At 37.6% G+C, this 23057-nt stretch overlaps 1 long non-coding RNA gene across 1 annotated transcript in view; it reads right to left on the reverse strand.

Moving 5' to 3' along the window:
• Positions 1–23057, reverse strand: part of Gm40293 — a 93894-nt gene that overhangs the window by 70407 nt on the left and 430 nt on the right. The gene's annotated exons all lie outside the window — the stretch shown is intronic.

Raw genomic sequence — 23057 nt, forward strand, 5'->3', positions numbered from 1 at the left:
ATGAACAAATGTTTCTCTAGTACTTTCTAGGGTCCCTTGGGTGCATTCTAATCTGTTGATTAGTCAGATCATATATCACTTCTATTTTCATTCTTTGGAAGAATATCTACAATTACTTCCAAGGTGGCTGTACAAGTTTACCTACCCTCAAACAGTGAACGAATGTTTCCTTTCCAGATATTTTCACTAGTTCTGTAATCATTTGATTCTTAGTAATAACGACTTGACTAGCAGAAAATGGAATCTCAAAGTAGTTTTAGCTTGCCTTTTCCTGATGACTGAGGCTGTTGAATACTTCTTAAAGTATTTGCTAGCTTTTTGTGTTTCTCCTTTTGAAAAGTGTTCAGTTCCATGGGAGAATTTTAAATATTTTTCTGTTTTTATTTTCATTTTTTTCCTTTGAGGAGAATATAATATAATTATATCATTTTCTTCTTTCCTTTCTTCCCTCCAAACTCTCAATGTAGCCTCCCTTGCTCTTTTTGTGACTTTTTCTTTAAACACACACACACACAACACACACACGTTAGATGTATGTATATGATTTCACTTCTGAATATTTGATACTGGATAACCAATTAATGTCTCTTCCTTGTTTAGTTTTTATAAGCTTTGAATATTATATACATCAATCCTTTTACTATTGATTAGTTGTTTTATTCTGTTGAGACCGGAAGCATAAAAATAATTATTTTGATTTTCCTTTATGGGCAGAAATTTGCTCTGTGCACTAAAATCTGTTCTATTTTAGGGAAGACTCCATGGGTTACTGAGAAAATGTACACTCTCTTGTGTGAGGGGAACGTATTGCAGGTATTTATTAGATCCATTAGATCTATGGCATCATTTAATGCCAGTGTTTTGCTCTTAATTTGTCCTTAGGTTGATTTATCTGATAGTGAGAGTGGAGTAACAATGTCACTGTCTATCACCATATTGAGATTACTTTGTTATTCCATCTAGTAGGTTTATGAAATTGGGTGAACTTCTGGTTGGTGAGTATATATTTAGAATTATAATTTCCTAAGGATACATTGTTCTCCTGATCAGCATTAAGTAGCCTTTTAAAAATCTTTTCTGATTAAATTTGGTTTAAAGTCTATCCTGTCAAATATTAGAAAGGTGGCAAGTTTGGTCCCACTTGCTTGGAAGATCTTCTTCCATCCTTTCAGACTATGTGTCTTTGGTGGCAAGATTTATTTCTGGAGGCACTAAAATGAGAGATCTTGTTTTCTGGTCCAGCCTGTTAGTCTGTGTCTTTTTATAGCAGAATTACCACTATTAACATTCAGAGGTATTATTGAAATGTATCAGTTAATTCCTGTCATTTCATCTTTTTGCAGGTTTTGGTGTTTTCTGAAGTTCTCTTTTGTTTAGTAATCAATGACATTGTTTGTTTGTTGCTCCTGGTTTGGTTTTATCTTTCTCTTCTATTGGAAATAGTCCTTTCAGTGTCCTCTGTGGACTGGCTTGATGTTCATAAATTCCTTTAGCCTATTTTTCTTGTGGAAAGTTTTTCTTTCTCCTTCAATTATGATAGATGATTTTTCTGGGTCTATTAGGCTGAGTTGGCAGTTGTGGTTTTTCAGAACTTGAAATACATCTTTCAAAGGCTTTCTGCCTTTTAAAGTTTCTATTGAGAAGTCAGTAATTATTCTAATGGACCTGCCTTTACGTGTGTCTTAGCCCTTTTCTCTTCTACTATTCAATGCACTTTCTTTTTCTGAATATTTAGTTATTTTATTAGTTTTTATATTTTAAATATTTAAATGTATTTTAAGTATTTATTATATCTTCTGACATGGAGAGTTCTTTTCTTGGTCTTGTCTATTTGGTGTTCTCTGTGCCTCTTGTGTCTGGATGAACATCTCTTTATCTCAGAAGGCAAACTAGAGATGGGACTGAAGTGTGGATACGGTCCCATTCACTTTCTGTCTGACTCAACTCTAACATGCTCATGAACACAGACAGGAGTCATGAACAATATGTCAATGTTAATGGCTTTCTTTTTTTTTTTTTTTTAAGGGATGTGGTTTCCAAGCTCAGGAGTTGTCTGCCCTTCTCTATAGTGGAGACAGAATAAGAAGCTGTGTTCTGTGCTTGAATTTCAGAAGCATTTCATGTAGAAGAAAGTGATGCATGAGAAATTAAGTACCATTTTACATTGTCTGGAGGAAGGTACTAAGTAAATGAGCCATCTCAGTAGCCCTGTGCTCATCTGTGTGAAGGAAGTCACCATATCTTACACCTAGGTTATGATAAAGATGGAAAATATAGGATGTTCTATCCTATGTCTGGGACACATGTGTCCAGGAGAATCTCAGCTTCTTGCCTCCACTGTCTCAGAAAATATATGTGCCACAGCCACTATCACCTTTGTTTACAAAGTCTGGATTCATGGGCCTCCACATATTGACTGAGCTTTCTGTATTATGACACTTTAGAGGGACATATCATCATCCAGATGAAATGTCCCTTTTGTTGGCTAAACATTTGACCTATGGTCACTGAGTCTATTCATATTTTCACATACCCTGCCCCAAGAACAACAGAGAATATGCAAGCTGGGAATAGTGGAACAAACCCCAGCCACCAACAGTGTTGTATGCAGTTCAAGTCTTTTGTCAAAGCAGATGGCCCAAAAATGACAGAGATGATTTGAACATGGAGGTCTATCTCTCCCTCTGGCTCTGTTCTCACATACCCTATGTGAGAAAAAAGCCTTTATCTTCTTGTTCCTATACCTATGTCATCCTGATCATGGTGAAATACAGATCCAGAAGAGGGGGAAAAGCTGAACTCTAATTCATTAGGGACATAAGAGTTCCTTCTAGGTAGACAGCAGCTCCAGAGTCTGAATCAATTAGCTGAGCAATAAAAGCCCAGGCATTAGCAAAGGGCTTACATTTACTGCATGCCCACCTTTTCCACGGAAACTGAATCACTTTCTATATAAACTTCCTGTGGGGCAGAGATTCTCATTTCACAACTAAAGAGTGGAGTACACTCCAGTTGGGTAAGTGACTTGCCCAGAGCATCAAAGCCTGTGATAGACAGCCTTTGTATTACAATAGTTTTGATTTAAGGTGGTTAGGCCTTTTGACTTCACAACTCTATGAAGGTAGACTCATATAACTAGTGCAGTTTTTTTTTATTAAAGTATTTGATACATTACCCAAGACATTCAATGTTTCATTAGGAAATATGCTTTTTATTGTTGTTATTGACCAACAGTGTTATAATGTAAATGTTCAAGTCATTGTATTAACACACATTAAGTACCCTGTACAAATTGATGGGATTCACTGTGATATTTGCATGCAACATAGGTGGATGGTGTCCTACTAACCTCTACCTCATTCTCCTCTTCCTCTCCTATTTTCTTGCTAGCCTCTCTTCTACTTTGAGTTCATTTTTGGATTTTTGTTTGTTTATGTTTGCATAAGAGAGAAAAAAAGTGGTCCTAATATCTCCCTGTCTTATTTCTTGCAAGAAGATGACTTCTGGTTCCAGCCATTTTCCTTTAAATGAAAAGGTTTCGCTCTTTGTGGCCCAGTAAGCCTCCATCAGGTGAAGATGTATGCAGCTCAAAATCTCTTTATCTGCCTAGCTGTTGGTTGACATATGGGGGGGGGGGGTTCTATTTACCTTGATGGCCATGAAGAGCACTTCACTAAGAGCAGTCATGCAGATGTTTCTTTTGTATATACACTCTTTTTAAATTTTCAATCCTCTCCAGTAGTGAACAGATGGCATATATGTTCGTTCTTTTTTTAGGTTTGTGTAGGAGCTCCCTGTTCATCTCTATAGTGTCTGTACTTATTTCCAACCCCATGAACAGTACAGAGAGTTTTGTTTTCTCCACATCATCACCAATATTTATGTTTTGTTTGGTAATAAATTCTATAATTTGATGAAATAAAATATCAATGTGATTTTCATTTTTATTTTTCTGATGGTTGAGAAAGTTAAATTTTGTAATTATATGCTTTTGGTTAGTTAAATGTTATAATTATATATTTTGGTCAGTTATGCTTTTTCTCTTAAAAAGTGCCCAGTTAAGTAGTTTGACCATGTCTTTATGTTTTTTCCTCTCTCTCTCTCTCTCTCTCTCTCTCTCTCTCTCTCTCTCTCTCTCTCTCTCTGTTTTTATTAGTTCTTGGAGAATTTCACAGAATGTATTTTATCACAATCCCCTCTTTCTACTCCACCATCCTCCTCCTCCCTCATTTCTACCCCTCCCTCATTTCTCTATACACCCAAGTTTGTACAGCCCTCTGTCAGCTGAACATTTGGTACATGCCACATATAATTCTATGGTTTTCCTTCACTTTTTAAGTCAGTAACTTACAGCCTTTCTAATGCTGCAGCCACTGAATACAGTGACTTGTAGTAGACAATCCCAACCATTAAATTATTTTTGTTTCTATTTTATAACTATATTTTTGCTACTATAATGAATGATAATACTTATGGAGATAAAAATTTTCTGAATGGGTTGTGACCCCCAGGTTGAGAACCACTGCTCTAGATTATTTTCTTAGTTGTACAAAGCTTTTTAATTTGATTTAATCCCATTTGCCAATATTTTTTCAAGCTATTGGAGTTTTATCAAGAAATTATCTCTTGGGAATATATTTTCAACTGTGTCTCTCATGTTCTCTTCAAATGTATTTGATGTCCCTGTGATCTATGCTGGGTTGAAGAATGGAGTCTGTTTCAGTCTTCTCCACAAATGTCCACTTTTCCAAGCCCATTTCATGAAGAGGTTGTCCTTTCCCCAGTGTAGGCCTTTGGCACCTTAGCTAAGGTTGAGTTGGCTGAAAATTTGTGTATTTTTTTTTCTGTTTTTTTCTCTTCTCTTTCATTGGTCAATTAATTTATATGTACGTCCACACGATATGCTGCTGTTAGAATGCTGTGTTAGGGTTTGAATTGGCTATCCTGATGCTTATGGCTTTGTTCTTTTGCTTAGGGTTATTCTGATAATGTACAGCCCTTTGTGTCTTTTAATGTGCTTAAGGACTCTATTCTAGTTCTTTGAAGAATGGCATTGCTATTATGGTAAAGACTGTGTTGGATCTGTAGGTTCTTTGGGGCACCGTCACCATTTTAAGAATGTTGATCCTGTCAGTCCACAAGCCTGAGAGACCTTTCCACCTTTCAGTGCCATCAATTTCTCTTTCTCATGTTTGGTAATTCTCATTCTAGAGATTATTCTCTCTCTGTGTCTCTGTCTCTCTCCCTCAGCTAGGCTTATTTGTATATTTTTTATTTTTATAGCTATTATAACTAGAGTTTTCTTTATAGTTTCTCTAGTTCATTATTGCTGTTTAGAAAATGTGCTATTTATAAAAACTATTTTATGTCCTGCTACTTATTAATTTTTTCAGCTTTAAAAGTCATTTGGTGGAATCCTTAGAGTTTTGAAAATATAAGGTTATTTCATTGCCATTCATGGATGTTTTGACTTCCCTCTTGCTTCTTTGTATACTTTCTGTTTAAATTTTTGACTGAAGTAAAGTCTCTAGCACAACAGCCTCATCTTCTTTCTAACATAGAGGATTTTGGTTTTACTATTTGTTTTGCTTTATTTTCCTAATTTAACATAATGTTGTCTATAAATTTTTTCACAATCAATGTAAAAACATAGCTCTAGAATCAGCAAAAATAGATGGTAACTCATTTTCTAACCAAATATGAGTAACCATAGCCCAGGGACACAGCTTTAGGTTCTTTCTAACATGCACTGATATAGTACCAGATTCATGAATTTATCATAGTAATATAACAAGGAAAGCAATAAATCAAAACACTTTTCAAATATATTGGGTTTCATATATATACATATTATGAATAAATGAATATATTAGGCAGGTAGGATAGAACAAGGACAGAAGAAGTTTCTTCAATAAGCCTTAAATGTGACTTGATTACACTCTTACTGTTTAAGTTGATAGAAAAGGAATAGGCTTATTTGTTATAGAAGAGTTTATTTGATAGTTAACAAGTTTTTAGGTTACACACGAGATAGTAAAAAAAAAATGGTTATTTAAGAGCTAAGATGTCCCAAAAATAATTTGGCTTTGAATCTGCAACATTCCCACTCTTTAAAATCATTGACATTGTATTCAGTTAATCAACTCTCTAGAATTTTTAATGTAGTTTTGTTTTCTGTGGAAGAACTTCAGTTAACCATGGCATTATGTTGAGTTATGATCTTTCTATACCTATGTTAACTTTTGTCAAAGACATTTCTGAAAACATTCTTAGGGAAGGATAAGCTAAGCTATGATTTTTCTGTAGGTCAGCCAAATTAAACACCTTTCAATTTAAAATGTTCTCACTAATAAAGTGTGTCTATAATCTGTATGTGACCCATGATCTAAGCTTCTTTTCCAGTCAGTGAGTTCCTTGAGGCTTTATATTTTGCAAAATAATAGTGTGTGCAGGGTGATTGGTCCATAAACAATTAAAACAGGCACAAAATAGGTACTCTGTGCCTTGGTATTTTTCATGCCACTTCAGTTCAGTCAACTTAGGGATTAGTTTTAGTTAGTATATCATGAGGTCTCTGACCTGGGTAGTACTAAGAGCCAGAGAACAATAATACAAGAATGGAAAGAAGATAAAATTACCTTCTGTCTTGTATATCATGGGGAAAGAGTCCTAATGTCTCAGATACTCAATCTAGCCTGATTCTGGCTACACCAAAAGTGACTGTTGGTTTTATGCAAGTTACTTCTCTATATAGCTCTTTCTATCAATCTATATCAGACATATTAGTAAACCAGGAGGTATACTTTGAAAATAGCTCATGAAAACAGCTGCATGCAATAAGAAAGATATTCTAGAAGTAACGATATTAAAGTGAAGGTCTGCTGAAGCTAGAATGCTTGGGTCCACATAGAGATGATTAGATGGTAAAATTTACTCCCCCAGATTCTACAGTTGTCACATTGGCCCAAGCATCCTGTTAGATAGATGAAAGAAAACCAGAAGTTGAATAGAAATCCCATCATCCATAAACTCCAAGTAAGCAAGGTGTTCTACACAGTGCAGATGGAGAATGTATCAGGTTTTTCTAGTTACCATGACTGTGACATCTCAAATTATACAGGAAAACTGTCCCCCACAATTCTGAAGGGAAACTTCTAGCATCCAGGTGCTGTCCTTATACTCTCACCAAAGCCCTTGAGGGGCAATTAGCCTGTGGCTCTTCAGCCTTTCAGCTTCTTAGGTATCCCTGTTGCTTGCTGGTTTGTATTATGTCTCACTGGCATCAAACTTTGTCTTCATGTGGTCTTCTCTCTGAATATGTGCAGATTTCCCCTTCACACAACAACAGTGTATATTGGATAAGGGACCTATTCTTCACCATGGCTTCATTTTAATGAGTTATATCAACAATATCCTGACTTCCAGATGAAGTCACACCTTGAGGTACTCAAGGTGAGAACATCATTATATTTTCTTGGACAGAAAGGAATGATGGTCAACAGTCAGCAAGGATTAGGAAGGTTGATCTCAGCCCCAGGATGAGATTGTCTTGTCTCAATCCTGAATGGAATGGAATGTAATACATGGCATGACTTTGAATAGGTTATTTAACCTTTCTCTTTCATTTTCCTATTTGGAAAATTTTATGGTGGAGAGCAATTCATGGGAGTTTGGTAAAAATTAAAATTATGGTATATTTAAAACTATTTAAAAGGTGTTTAACATGAGGAATGTATCTCGCTCTTATCACATGAGACTATGAAGGCCCAGCCTTTTCCATGTATGTATTGCTTGCTAGTAATTAATGAAGCTTAATTTTCAGCTTTGGCTTTCTATGTGTAAGAAAAGTGTCATCACACAACAATCTTATAGGCTTTACAATAAAATTTTGCAAAGGATAGATAGAGAAGAATAAGGACTGGAAGGAGGGAAATTTAGAGGGGACAATAAAACAGAGCGATGGAAAGGAAATAGTTTTTCTTATTTTTGGAAATGAGAAATGAATTCAAGAAGACAGCTGAAAGTCTAGCATCAAGAATATGTGAACTATGGCCCCCGCATTATTCATTATAAGATTCCAGACATAGAACATACACTCTGCTCTTTAAAGGGCTGTATTCATCTGTTTTCTTCATTAATGAACCTGTATTGTTCAGATCAATATTTTATGCTTTAATCTAGCCATTTTGCCATTAGTAATTTTCTTCAAGGCAATAATTAAATCCTCACAAAGATTTAGTTACAGTGGTTTTTGCTGAAGAATGCATTAAGTAGATTATGGAGTGCATATGTTGACAGGAGTTCCAGTGCATCATAATAGGTGATGGGCTATAGACATGCTTATCCTACAGTGGAAGGTATTCTCCTGCATTAGAATGAACAGCATTTTCTAGCTACATCACCAATCTAATCACAGATACTGTAACTATGGAGATGTGATTTAGGTTAAAGTCCTTGAAATGGAGAAATTATCTTAGATTATCCATGTGGGCACAACCTAATCTCATAAGCCTCTCAAAGAGGAGAATTTTTCCGCCTGAAACCAGAGGAAGAGTGATGGTGTAAGAGGCTCACACACTACTTTGATGTCTTTGAAAAGAGGGGTGGGGCACTAGTCTAAGAACCAAAAAGGATATTTTGAAACTAGGACAGGCCTGTTAACAACTTGACTTTAGCTCTGTAAAGCCCACAGTGCACATGAGGACTTTGGACACTCTTTGGGGTTGCTCATCATGGTAATAACAGGAGAGGCAGCATTCAAATGCTTGTGACTCACAGTAGAGCAGAATTCTTATGCTTGCATGTCCATTGTAGCCATGCAGTAGTGCTTAATCAGGAAACCAGCTTGGTCTTGGTCTAAACTAATCAATAGTGAGTTCCTTTAATTGATAAAAGTTCTCCATTTCCCTCCAGTTATTTACCTTGCTTCATCATGGGTGGGGCGAGGGAGGGGAAGGATCCACTAATTGCATGAATAAATATTTTAAGGAAAAATAGCTGTTCTTGAGGTAGATGTACTATATACTTTTTATTATTATTTTGCGGTTTTTTTTATGTATGGAAAGATTGGAAAAGTATGATCTGGTAAGAGAAGCCACCTTAAAGATTAGATATTGTACTTTTATGTTTTAATGTATTTTTGCTTCTTTGCATATTATTATCGCCTCTCAATGACCATTTGTTGTTTTGAAAATAAACTATAAGTGGAGAGAGAGTGGGGAGATTAGTTGTTTCCTTGTGGCAGAGCATGCTGTGGAATCAACTTGTCTGACCTCTGAAATACAACTTGAGCTACATTCCAGGCTGTCACCAGTTTTCCTGTCTGTCCTGTGTGCTGGTAACAATTGCCTTTGATAAGATTCAGCCGACCAAGGCTTATTCATTCTTCTGTGGGGCCAGTTCATTTGAAAGTGTGCTGATCCTACAGAAAAGGCTCCCATTCTGGGACTGCCTCCTGGGGCTGCCTCCATTCTGCAGCTCTGGAAAGGGTCTGCACAGAGCTCATAAATTGCCTGCCTCCTTAAATCAACCATGCTGTAAGGCAGCACACACAACACATATTAGCGGGTCATGGCACCCATCTCAGGAGGCTGAGTGTGATAGAACTGCAAACTCAACCTACAAGGAACCTCCCTTGGTGGCTGTTCACTCCTAGTTTAATGCTTTTTCTCTTTCATAGCCTCCCCACATAGCTTCTTTGAGGAATTATGATGCTCCACCTGAAGAGGGAGGCTAGCCTATTAGGATAAAATGTGGGGTTTAGAGGCACAGAACCTGCAGCAAGATCCCATTCTCTATTCTGCAGAGACCTTGACTATGACCCCATCAGCTCTTGCATCTGTACAATGGGAGGGGGCTGTTCACATCCGTGCTTATTGTCCACAGTGCCTTTTTATGTGTTATCAATTTGGGAAAATCCCTAGGAAATGTTACCTACTAATAGATTTGCCTTTCAAGGTGGCCTTTTTTCCCTGAAGAAGGAAATGTATATATATAATTTAACCCATCCCTGTACCAGAAAGATCTTGAAGGAATTTATAGGATTACATAAAGAAAATTTTTAATGGGCAAATTGGAATAAAGGAAATATTAGGATGGAGAAATAGCCTGAGCTGCTGGTTCATGCTTAAAATGGTTAGCTCTCTAAGCTGGGACAATGGTTGCTACTCTTGTAGATTTGTGTACTTACTACAAATAAGGTTCTAAATACATCAGTGAACAAAAAAGGAGAAGTTTAACAAATTCTAGAGATATCACTGATAAAGGAGAACAAGTTCGGTAGAGGAGATTCATGGCTCTTCTACTCATATCCTTCATGTGCTACCATGATAAGAATCTCAGCTGGAGGAAAATGTCCCTTAACAACCTTATTGGAAGGAACGTTACCATCACTTTTACTTCTGACATTTTTGATGATGTCAAAAAGTTCTAAGTAAATGCAAATTTCAAGGGTTCTGACCTTGGTATTGAGAAAGTCAACTATCAGTGTATGACAAAACTGAGCTGCTGCTTCTTTCTTCTTCTTCTTCTTTTTCTTCTTCTTCTTCTTCTTTTTCTTCTTCTTCTTCTTCTTCTTCTTCTTCTTCTTCTTCTTCTTCTTCTTCTTCTTCTTCTTCTTCTTCTTCTTCTTCTTCCTCTTCTTCCTTCTCCTCCTCCTCCTCCTCCTCCTCCTTCTTCTTCTCCTCTTCCTCCTCTTCCTTCCTCCTCTTTTTTTTTTTTTTTTTGTGGAAGGCATAGCTACCCACCATTCTCAAAACTTTTAACCCAGAACTGCTCCTGTCTGAAGGAAATACAGGGACAAAGAGTGGAGCAAAGACTGAAGGAAAGGCCCTCCAGAGACTGCTCCACCTGGGGATCCATCCCATATGCAGCCACAAAACCCAGGCACTATTGCTGATGGTGAGAAATGCTTGCTGACAGGAGCCTGATATAACTGTCTCCTGAGAGACCCTGCCAGAGCCTCACCAATACAGATGTGGGTCCTTGCAGCCAACCACTGGACTGAGCATGAAGACCCCAATGGAGGAGTTAAGGGAAGAACTGAAGGAGCTGAAGGGGTTTGCATCCCTATAGGAAGAACAACAATATCAACCAACCAGACATTCCAGAGCTCCTAGGGACTAAACCACCAACCAAAAAGTACACATGGAGGAATCCATGAATCCAGTTGTATATGTAGCAGAGGATAGCCTTATCTGGCATCAATGAGAGGGGAGGCCCTTGGTCCTGTGAATGCTTGATGCCTCAGAATAGGGGAATGTTAGGCCTGTGAGATGGGAGTGGGTGTATGTGGGAGCACCCTCATAGAAGCAGGGGAAAGGGGATTGCATAGGAGGTTTGCAAAGGGGAAACCAAGAAGGGGGATAACATTTGAAATATAAATAAATAAAATAACCAATAAAATTTTTAAAAATGTGATCTCAGAGCTACTTTTTTGTCAGTTCGACACAAGCTAAATTCACGTTGGAAGAGGGATTCTCAATTGAGAGAATGCCTCCATCAGATTGGCTTTGAGGAAAGTGTATTGTGTATTTTCTTGATTGGTAATTGATTTGGGACTACTAGTAGCAGCCTTAAGCTCATAGTCCTTGGTGTCATCAAAAATCAGTCTGATCCTAAATCAGATAGGGGACTAATATCCAACATATATAAAGAACTCAAGAAGGTGGACTTCAGAAAATCAAATAACCCCATTAAAAAATGGGGCTCAGAACTGAACAAAGAATTCTCACCTGAGGAATACCGAATGGCAGAGAAGCACCTGAAAAAATGTTCAACATCCTTAATCATCAGGGAAATGCAAATCAAAACAACCCTGAGATTCCACCTCACACCAGTCAGAATGGCTAAGATCAAAAACTCAGGTGACAGCAGATGCTGGCGTGGATGTGGAGAAAGAGGAACACTCCTCCATTGTTGGTGGGATTGCAGGCTTGTGCAACCACTCTGGAAATCAGTCTGGCGGTTCCTCAGAAAACTGGATATAGTACTACCGGAGGATCCAGCAATACCTCTCCTGGGCATATATCCAGAAGATGCCCCAACTGGTAAGAAGTACACATGCTCCACTATGTTCATAGCAGCCTTATTTATAATAGCCAGAAGCTGGAAGGAACCCAGATGCCCCTCAACAGAGGAATGGATACAGAAAATGTGGTACATCTACACAATGGAGTACTACTCAGCTATTAAAAAAAATGAATTTATGAAATTCCTAGCCAAATGGATGGACCTGGAGGGCATCATCCTGAGTGAGGTAACACATTCACAAAGAAACTCACACAATATGTACTCACTGATAAGTGGATATTAGCCCAAAACCTAGGATATCCAAGATATAAGATACAATTTCCTAAACACATGAAACTCAAGAAAAATGAAGACTGAAGTGTGGACACTATGCCCCTCCTTAGAAGTGGGAACAAAACACCCTTGGAAGGAGGTACAGAGACAAAGTTTGGAGCTGAGATAAAAAGATGGACCATGTAGAGACTGCCATATCCGGGGATCCATCCCATAATCAGCTTCCAAATGCTGACACCATTGCATACACTAGCAAGATTATGCTGAAAGGACCCTGATATAGCTGTCTCTTGTCAGAGTATGCCTGGGCCTAGCAAACATAGAAGTGGATGCTCACAGTCTGCTATTGGATGGATCACATGGCCCCCAATGAAGGAGCTAGAGAAAGTACCCAAGAAGCTAAAGGGATCTGCAACCCTATAGGTGGAACAACATTATGAACTAACCAGTACCCCGGAGCTCTTGACTCTAGCTGCATATGTATCAAAAGATGGCCTAGGCGGCTATCACTGGAAAGAGAGGCCCATTGGACACGCAAACTTTATATGCCCCAGTACAGGGGAATGCCAGGGCCAAAAAAGGGGAGTGGGTGGGTAGGGGAGTGGGGGTGGGTGGGTATGGGGGACTTTTGGTATAGCATTGGAAATGTAAATGAGCTAAATACCTAATAAAAAATGGAAAAAAAAAAAGAATTACAGGAGAGCACTGCTAAAGAGTTACAGGCCCTTAAAAAAAAAAAAATCAGTCTGAGAGATCCATGAGTAACAAGCCAGTTGGTAGCCCTCCTCTAGTTCCCTCTGCTCCTATCCCTGCCTCCAGGGTCCTACTCTGGATTCCTCGTTGTCTCAGCGATGGGCTTGTAAGTTATAAGGTGAAATTAACCTTTTCCTTCGCAAGTGGCTTTTTGTCATCCTGTTTCATCACAGCAATATAATCCCTAGAAAGAAACCATGAAAGTCTAACTGCTGCAAGTTTGGGAAACAGCAAAAGCAAACCCTGTGATATAGTATTCTCACAAGCATGTTCTTCCTCTGAACCTTCTTCATGCGTCTCCTTCCCTATCTGTCCCACTCATGGACCTGCCCTTCTTCATCTGCATGCCTGTCCCTCCCCATATGCATAAGAGATATAATAATAGCAACTGAATTCTAGGCATGTCAGAAGAGTGAATCAGATCGCTCCTCTTCAGAATTTGGTTGCTGCTGCATATAAGGACAGCCTCCTTCTCAGGAGAGCACTTACAACTTTAGGGAGTGCAAAATTAAGCAGATTTCTGACAAGTAAGCCATGGCAGAACTGCAATGGCTTTGTACCAGGAGATAACATACAATTGAAAATAATAAGATGTCAAAAAAATGTGTGTCGTCAGCAAAACGTATGAAGAAATTATCCAGGTTCGATGCATCACTTTATCGCACAAATTGTAGTGAGGTTTTGTTGAGTTTTAGGTGGTTCTGCGTGTAGGCTAGAGAAAAAGCTTAGCATTTTAGATCACATTATGCTGTGGAGTACAGGATGACTTCTTATTTTGATTCAAGATTCTAAGTAGGTCACTGGAATTTTTGTTCATAAGTGTGGAAGACCCACTCTGGCCAAGTGATGAGGTCCCTCAGACTGTCCCCATCCTCAGCCTGGACAGCACTTCTCACAGTCAGCATTTTTTTTCACCAGTGAAAACTGCTGAACACACTCTTCTGCACTGTCAGCAAGTCTTTACTGAATGCTGGTTATGGACCATACAGAAGCCTGAAAGCTGCAGACATAAATAAAGTTAATGTTTGTCTTTGAGGGCCATGGCTTCCAAGCTGTATGGCTTAGAAGCAGATCCTTGGTGTCCACCACCAAAACTCCCTGTTTTGTTTCCGACTCATGGGTATTAAGTAGTGACCAGTGCTTCACTACATTTTGGTTTTTTAGTGAGGGTGCCCATAGAATTAAATTCCACAAGAGAAGGTATTTTCTGTACTTCTGTTGCCACCATACTTAGAAGATTCTCCCCATATTTGTTAGGTGAACTTGCATGCCAGCCCCAACATGAAGCCAAGGTTGTTCTGGAAAGTCAATGATCATCAGAGCGACTTGTTCTTGAGAGTGAAGCTACTGGAAGATATACCTGGCTCTAAGCATTCCCAAGACCTTTTAAAAAGTATTTGAACTCAGCACTGAGAAAAGCCTGTTTATCCATCTGCCTTCCTCTTCCTTCTAGTCTCTGGCATCCCCATTTCCAAAAGACCTTTCAGTCTTCTTGAAATATTTTTCTCCATTGATCCATCTAAGTATTTTTGTTCAATCATACAGGTCCTGGGTCAATCTCTCTAAGTTCCCCAGTTTAACCCACAATAAACTATATGACCTTTCTGCCTGTAAACAGAAGATGCTAATAAGACTCTACCTCACAAGGTGTCACTGAGGACTGCTGGGCTTAACATGCATAAAGTACTTAGGACAGTGGTAGCTCTTCCAGAACTGACTCTAGGAGCAGCAACATTTGGGAGATGGTAAAAGATGTGAATCTTCATGCTCTATCCAAGACCTACTGAATCAGGCACGATGGGGATGGGCTTCCAAGAAGATGTGTTCCACAAGCCTGCTGGCTGATTCTGATCACTGCACTATGCACACTCCAGCTTTTATTGTGGATTCTCTCTTCAGTGTTGGCCTCAATACATCTATATCTCTACACACATGTTGTCAGTATTTCATTGTACAGATGTTCATTGGGGTAATACTTATTACTTTCTCTGAAACTTAAAACTGATGATAGCCTAGTAGATATAAAAGTGTCTGTAGAGAACTACATCTGTAAGCAATGTGCAAGACTTCTTTCTAAGCAACATTCTCATCAACACTTGATAATGACAGACTTTTAAAACCTGTGAATCTGATAAATATGGCATGAGGCACTTAGTATGCATTTCCTGGATTATAACAGTAAGAATCTTTTGAAATGTTTGTGGACCACTGTGGGCTCCTCATTTGAGAACTTAGTTGATAGCTGTCATATGTACTTTTTTCTTTTGAATATTTTTTGCATATCTACTGACACACCAGATTTATATTCAGAAACTCATGTGATATGAGCTTTAAAATAGTGCACAATTGTTTAGATACTGAATGCTACATGCACAGCTTGAATGTTCTTCATTTTCATAGTAAAAATGCTCAACTGTCTAGATTCATAAATTAGTTACATTTATTAGGATTCATACTGTAGACTCACGTAGTAAATGTTTTATCTGTATCTGTGGATTCAACCACATCTGATCTATTAATGTGTGGTAATAACTTAAATAATATGAAATTAGCTTTAAATTGCAGGAATATCTAATTTCATGCTCATGTAGGTTTATATAATGCTCTATGCACTTTGTTAATATTTAGATAGATTCGTGTGAGACCATTGGATGCTGGCACTTTGCTATAATATTATTTTTATTTATTTATTTTAAATTAATTTTCATATTTATATAAAATAAAATGATTAACGCTTTCATAGTATATGTGTATTTCAGAGTATATGAATATTTGGAGATAAGTGGATATGTCTTCTATGTAAATATTCATGGATTCCCATGTATATACTCATAATCAAATATATGCATGTACTATACATGTTGCTAAAATTTTTGCCTATTTTATCTAAATTTAACATTTTTATTATTTCTATTAGAATATTTCCCTAGTATTCCACAACACTCATACATTCTGTTTATAATTTTAGTCATTTCCACACTGCTAGATTATTTTGCAGTTCTAACTTTTCATTACAAATATTTTAAATTATGCTGTCTCTTTTTGGCAAATCAAATTTAAAAAAAACCTTATTTTAATTGCTGCCAGGAAATTTTCAGAGAGCCAGAATTTATTTGGGTGGCTTTTCTAGTTTTATGTTGTACATTTCTTATGAAATAATTTTCATTAACTTCAATTGACTTTTTAGTTACATCATCACTTCTAAATTTGAAAGTGTAGTTCATTAATTATATACATATATACATATAAATAGATCCATTCAAGGCTTTCTATTTCCTCCTGAGAATTGTTTTAAAAATATTCTGTAAGAGCATTTTGTTTCTAAATTTTAAGTGTTTTGACTTTAGCATTGTACTTACACACATACTGAAGTGTGAGTGTGTGTGTGTGTGTGTGTGTGTGTGTGTGTGTGTGTGTATGTGTGTGTGTGTTGTCAATGAAGAGACTTCCTGCCTTCAGATTCTGTGTCTGCTGTTCCTCTGTCACATTGCCCTGGGCAGACTACCTCAGTTCTTGGAAGACAGTGCCATTATCCACAGAACAGAGTTGATTTTCAGTCTCACTTAGTGGATATACCACTATTCTAGTTTGATCTGTTGCTGTAATAAATACCATGTCCAAAAGCTACTGAGAAGTGGAATAGGTTTATTTCATCTTATACTTGGAGATTATGATCTATCACTGAAGGCAGGCCGGATAGGAACCCAAGCAGAAGCTATGGGGGAATGTTACTTCCTGGCTTGCCTTCTAACCCATGCTCGGCTAACTTTAAACACCCCAGATGCCACTGTGTAGGAATGATGCCATCCACAATAGCTTCAACTCTCCCATGTCAATCATCGGTCAAGACAATCTCCCACAGATATGGCCATTGATCAATCTTGTGAAGGCAGTTGTTAAACTGAAGTTCCCTCTTCCCAATTTCTCTAGGTTGTATCAAGTTAACAATAAAAAAGTAACCATCACAACCTCCAAGTAATGCTGAGACCAATATATGGTACCTTAATTGAGCCTTATAGGACTCATATAATTGCTATCATCATACATTGTGATGTCTAAGGAATGCTGTTTCCTCTTAGTTTCTGATTCAATAACTGAGAACTTGTGTTGCTATTCATATCTCAGAAAAGCTTATGACCAATGTTATTAATTCTCTTTTGCAAATGAGGAAACAAAGTCAGTAAGAGGTCCAGGAGTTCTCTCTTGGATTCCCAGAAACTGAAGACAGAACCAGGATTTGAACTTAGAAAATTAAACTCTACACTTCATGCTGATACCTATTATTTTAAGTTTTACAGATGAGAAAGAGTAAATGTGTTCTTTGCCATTTAACTTTCGTTCCCAGAGTACATACATTGAACAAATAATATGAACTGCTAACAGCAACCTGATGAAAGACTTTATTTAGTCAATCATTGAATTATATGCATACTATTTCAAATTTTTCATATAAAATTAATATACTAGAAAAATTAAAAATTGACTGGATCCAAGTGGATGACCACAGGAGATCTGGATCTGCCCCTCACAAGCAATAGCAGGTAGGAGAGCAGGCACTGCACCTTACCTGGCAGCACAGTAGAGCTGGCTCTGATGGTATGGGCATGAGAGAACTTTCCCTGAGAGCATGAGAGCAGGAAATCTGGCCCTGCCCCTTGCTGGCCAAGGCACTCAGATGAGCCGGCCTTACCCCTCACCTGGACAGTGCTGGAGAGCTGGCCCTGATGGCATGATAGTGTACACGAGAGATGATGGGTTTACCAACACAGCTACTACCCAAGTCTACATTGGGGCTTTGGGTTATCCCACTCCAACATCTACCCTACCCATGAACTGTTGGATTACATGAAAGGTCCAGTTCTGCTGATCCAAAGCTGCAGGATTTCAATGACACAGGGCAACAACAGGATTTCTGAGAGGATTTCCAGTGAATCTCTAGTACTGATAGTATAGTAGAAGCCAGAGACCTCAAACTAGACTAATGACTCACTGTAATGAACAATTGTAAATAAAACTATTGGGACAAAAGGTTATACTGTGTGACATACCACAATTCCATAGCAAGATATTTGTTTTTGTTTTTCTTTTGGGAAAGGTTGCAAGGATAGAGGGCAGATAAGGAGGGACAGGGAAGTGAGTGAGATTGAAGTGTGTGATGAAAAGTATACAAAGAATAAAAAATTTAAAAAGTCAATATGAGGAGCCACAGCTTATTGGAGATTTAAAGATTGCTATGTATTTTCCTAGAATCTTAGCAATCTGTAAGTGTCAGTTTCTTCAAATGCAAATTGTAAGCAGATTAAAATTTTCATTGAGTAATGAATTTTCTACATTATTTTTATTTCGTGAGTGTCTTGCCTACATGCATTTACTTGTATACCTACAATGGTCAGAAGAAGTTCTCAGATGGAACTGCAGTTACAGATGGTTGAAAACCACCATGTGGGTGCTAGGATCTGCAGTTGGGTTCTCTGCAAAATTGAGTCCTCTACCACCAAGCTACCTCTATCATGCAATTATAAATTTTTTTAAAGTACAAAAATGTGATGTAATTTTGTAATGTGAAATAATACTAGAAAACCAGGGGACTAATGTCTAACTTCCAAATTTCTTTTTTACTGTATTGAATAGTAGCAGCGCTTAGCAATTTTAGGTTGTAGAAAATAAAAATTGAAGTGATTTTCCTTAGTTCACATAAAGTGTAATACTTAGATTAGAATTAGGTTGAACATTGGAAATGCCAATTTTACTAGTTATTCTCAAGAATGAGGCAAACGTGTTGACCTTGGAGATTTTCAAGATAATTGTTGGAAGCAAAGGCACTACAATTCATATAATAGGAGACAGGCCAGGATCCTTAAAATTTAAGCATTAAATGCAGCAAGAAGTACGCTGGTCCCTCTAAATCCTAAGCCTAGCAACAACAGTACTTCAAGGTAGTACTTTTAAGTAGTTGTTGTCATGATAGTTCTCTTGATAAGATTAGCAGTAACTGTCCTTATTTAAAACAAAAACAAAAAAAAAACAACATGGTTGGGCATGGTCACATATACATTTAATCTAGCACTCAAGAGGAAGAGGCAGACAGACCTCTGTGAATTCAAGGCAAGACAGTTCCAAAACAGCAGGGATAACAAAAGGTGACCTTGTCTTATAAAAGAAAACAAAACAATGGATTAAAACCAAACAAAATTCAATGAAATCCCAGACTGGCAACTTATTCCCCACTGTGTGAAGAAGATATAAGGAAATTGGGCAACCTTTGAACTAGATTCCAAATCTAGTTTTGACATTAAACTTCTGATTCTCAGAACTGTGAAAAAATGTTTGAAATTATAATAACCTAGTTCATGGCATTATGTTATAGTAACATGAATGGGCCAAGATAGAAAGTCTTTTAAAATGATACCTGAGAACCCCACTCCTGATACTAATTCTCATATGTTCCTTTCTCCTGAATATGGAAAAACATAGTTTTTTGTTCATAATGAATAAGACCTACCAAAAGTAGTAGATGTAACTTCAATAACCAGGTTAAAAATATTGATTTTTGCCTCAGCACTCTTACTGTTTTTATTATTGTTGTTTTGTTTTGTTTTTGTTTTTTGACAATCCTTTCTTAGCTTTTATTTTTATTCATGCAATATTTTTTGTTATTGTTGTCAAATGCTCTTTTCAGAAAGTGAGGTGACCAAATATTGAGGGAAGCCTCAGTTCACTTGATGCTATGGAGTTATATCCTCCACCTGGCTGAAATTAGAATTTCTATATTTGCATACTTACATGTGACTATACTCTTCTACACTCTATTAAGAAGTTTGAAACTTGTTAATAGAGCCTGAAGCAGAAGACCTGGCCAAGTACTGCAAATTTTGTGAGCTGATACATTTGTATTGTTTGATATCACATGATCATGCTTACTGACAGAGCAGCAGATGACTGTTAGATCAAGAGTGACAAGGAATAATAATGGAGGTCTTTTTAAGTCTTTCCCTACTTTGGTTGTTTAAACAATATCAGAAAGCATAAAGAAAAATATATCAAATAATACACACATACACAGAGAGGAGAGAGAGAGAGAGATCCAAAGACATTGAATTCCCAAAGTTGACAAGTATAGCCCTACTACTGGCTGAGCAGCTCACATTTTGGCTAAGGCTGTTGTGTAAGAAACTTATATTCTTTCACTCTACTCTTTTCCTATAATGTTCATGGGCTACATAGTACCTGGTCTTAGTCATGTTTTGCTTCTTGTTGTTTACCCAGGGTACATTGTAGCTCATGCTTCTCCCAGTTGTTAAGCCAGCTCAGCCCAATGTTTTATTTGGCAAGCAACATCTTAGAAATATAAACTCACTTTTACCCTCCCTTAATTTGGCACGTGGAATGGGTATTGGTTGACACATCTGTGGAAGTTTTATATTATGCCAAATGAGAGTTGCTATCCAAGATCCTCACATTGATTCTGGGAGACCATCTGGGAGTAGCCTTGACTAGACCTCCAAGACTCACCTGCCTAATGCAGTAAAGACAGCATCTTATCACAACCTCCAGAGTAACACAATTTGGAATTCAGTGTCCCGTGGTTACTCTTTCAAGTTCCACTCAGTCTTCTTAGTCCATGGAGGCATTTATGTGCTGAGAATAATGAGACTTGAAAATGTAAAAAACATACTCTCCACTTTCCTCCTGGGCCATTAGCTCATCTATCTGTTTTAGGTGCCCTATTTCTTAACCCAATTTATAACCACGTTAGTGCAAAGTTGCACTGAGTCTTCCTGGCATACTTCATTTAAAATAAATAGAACAGATGTTAAATAATACATATTACTCATCATCATTATAACTAATAGAGACTATTTACTAAATTTTTATTACTTAGTGTGATACTGCTGAGTTTTTCAAAGCCTAATGCCTCATGATTATCTCTTTTTTACTAAGGAGGATTCTGAGACCCAGAATAGGTTTGATTGAATCCAGGACATACAACTAATTCGATATGAAGCAAAGGTTCTCATCTGAAGTTCAGTCCAGTGCTTACATATCACAAAGATGGCAAAAAGGAAGAAAAGATGCATTTATCAATGATTAATACTATTTCCTCAGCTCACCATTTCATCAAAGAATGGCTCTTTTTCTAGATTGTTTTAAAGAAGTGGTCTTGGTAAACAATTTGCTTCATCGTTCTATTATCCCTTTAATCGCACCTGCTGACAACAGAAAGACACCTTTCAGCTACAGATCTGGTACTTTTCTGTGTCCAAGGGACATGGCCATGTTCCAAGGTAGTCTTTGGTGGAGTCCCATCTTTGCTGAGAGAGTAGAAATTTAGACTATCTAATCTACAATGAAAGTAGTGACTGCTGTTAACTGACTTACTGGATCACTGAGAGCTACAAGGAGGAATGTTGTAAAGGTGTTCTCCAGAGAGATCAGACCATCTTAACAGTGAATGTGGCATTAGCCACCTGAAGGAATTGAGGAGGACCAAGTTCTTGTTCATTTCCCCCCTAGAATTTGGGTGTTTTCCTAATATCCTGGATATACCTTCATCTTCATCATTTTCAAGGCTCTTGATTTTTATGTCTCCTGGGATCCATGCGCATTCACACCTCTTGCACTATCTGAACTTTTCTAAGTTGCCAGTAGTCTCTGACATGTGACCTTATGCTCAAGGTTAAACAAGCTGGTTTGGGGGAACCAGATCTTGAGTTAATCATTTATCATTACCAAGGAAGACATATGAGAGCCAGGCAAATATGTCTAAGAGGATTCAACATTTTAGAAAATCAAAGGCATTCTTTGTGTGTTGTGAAATAGCTCATCTCAACTTGCTTCCAAAATTTTGTTAGAAAAACTCAGAGGTTGGGTGGGAGATCAGATGTTCTCCCTTCAAGGCCATTACCTTTTTAGAAAAGTAATGCTTACCATGTTATAGCTGCACCAAGAAAAGGAAAATGAGGTATAATAAATGAAAAGGCTCAATATCCATATAACATCCCACTGAGACTCTTGAGCTCTGTAGATTAAAACAAACTCATGCTAGCCCTGTGAAATCCTTGACATATCCCTTAAGGTAAGCTGGAGTTGAGATTCAAAAATGTTAGGTGATTTGATGAAGGTCAAACTGAAAGTATCAAAGTCAGAATTGCACACAAATTTTGGCTTCAAAAAAATCGATATTTTTATCCTACAATTGCATGCTTTTTTCAAAATGCAGCTTAAAATTGGCCTTTCATTCCTGTGTGCAATTGAGTCAAAAAGATCTATCATAACCAAAAATAAACAGCAAAAATAAACTCTGTGTGAGTTATTTGACTCACATTACAGGATGAGTCACCCCAGAAGAAAAAGCAACGCAGAAGGAATCTGGCCTGAGCCTTTGATTTGCTCCTGAACTGAGGCCCTGGTGGAAGTCCCCTTTGGAATCCAGAGTTTTGCAAGTTGTCCCATCACAGGGATGACACCTGTCTCTGAAGTGTTTCTTCCTGTTTTGTTTTTAACTCCTGTTACATGCTTCAGCTATTTCAAGTTTGCTGATGGCTTTGGGACCAAGATAGGCTATTCAGAATGACACAGTGAGAACAGCAGCTAGCTGGGACTAGAGCTGACACAGATCTGATGTGCTGCGGGGTCTGGGTGTCACCTTCAGCCCTTTTGCTTTTGGGTAGAATTTGAAGTATACATGCTTTTCTTTTTCTGAGCCTTTGTATAAAGCCCCTTTAATAAAAATTAAACATACAGTCAATATAATCTGTTAATTTGATTTTGGGTAAATAGTTCTTCTAACATATACAAAATACATGATCTGGTAGAGTTTATTCAGAACCTCTGTGCCACAATACCCTACCTGTGCATTAACATGATAGTAAGCCAAAAAGCTGTTCTAGGCATTAACAAACCAGCATCCTGCATAGCACATAGTCCCTTGAATTTTGTATTATCATATGGATGCCTCTCAGTGATACATAGAGACAATCCTTCTGCACACTTTGTATTGG

The sequence above is a fragment of the Mus musculus genome, chromosome 5 (genome assembly GCF_000001635.26).
Source record: "Mus musculus strain C57BL/6J chromosome 5, GRCm38.p6 C57BL/6J".
Taxonomy (NCBI): Eukaryota; Metazoa; Chordata; class Mammalia; order Rodentia; family Muridae; genus Mus; species Mus musculus.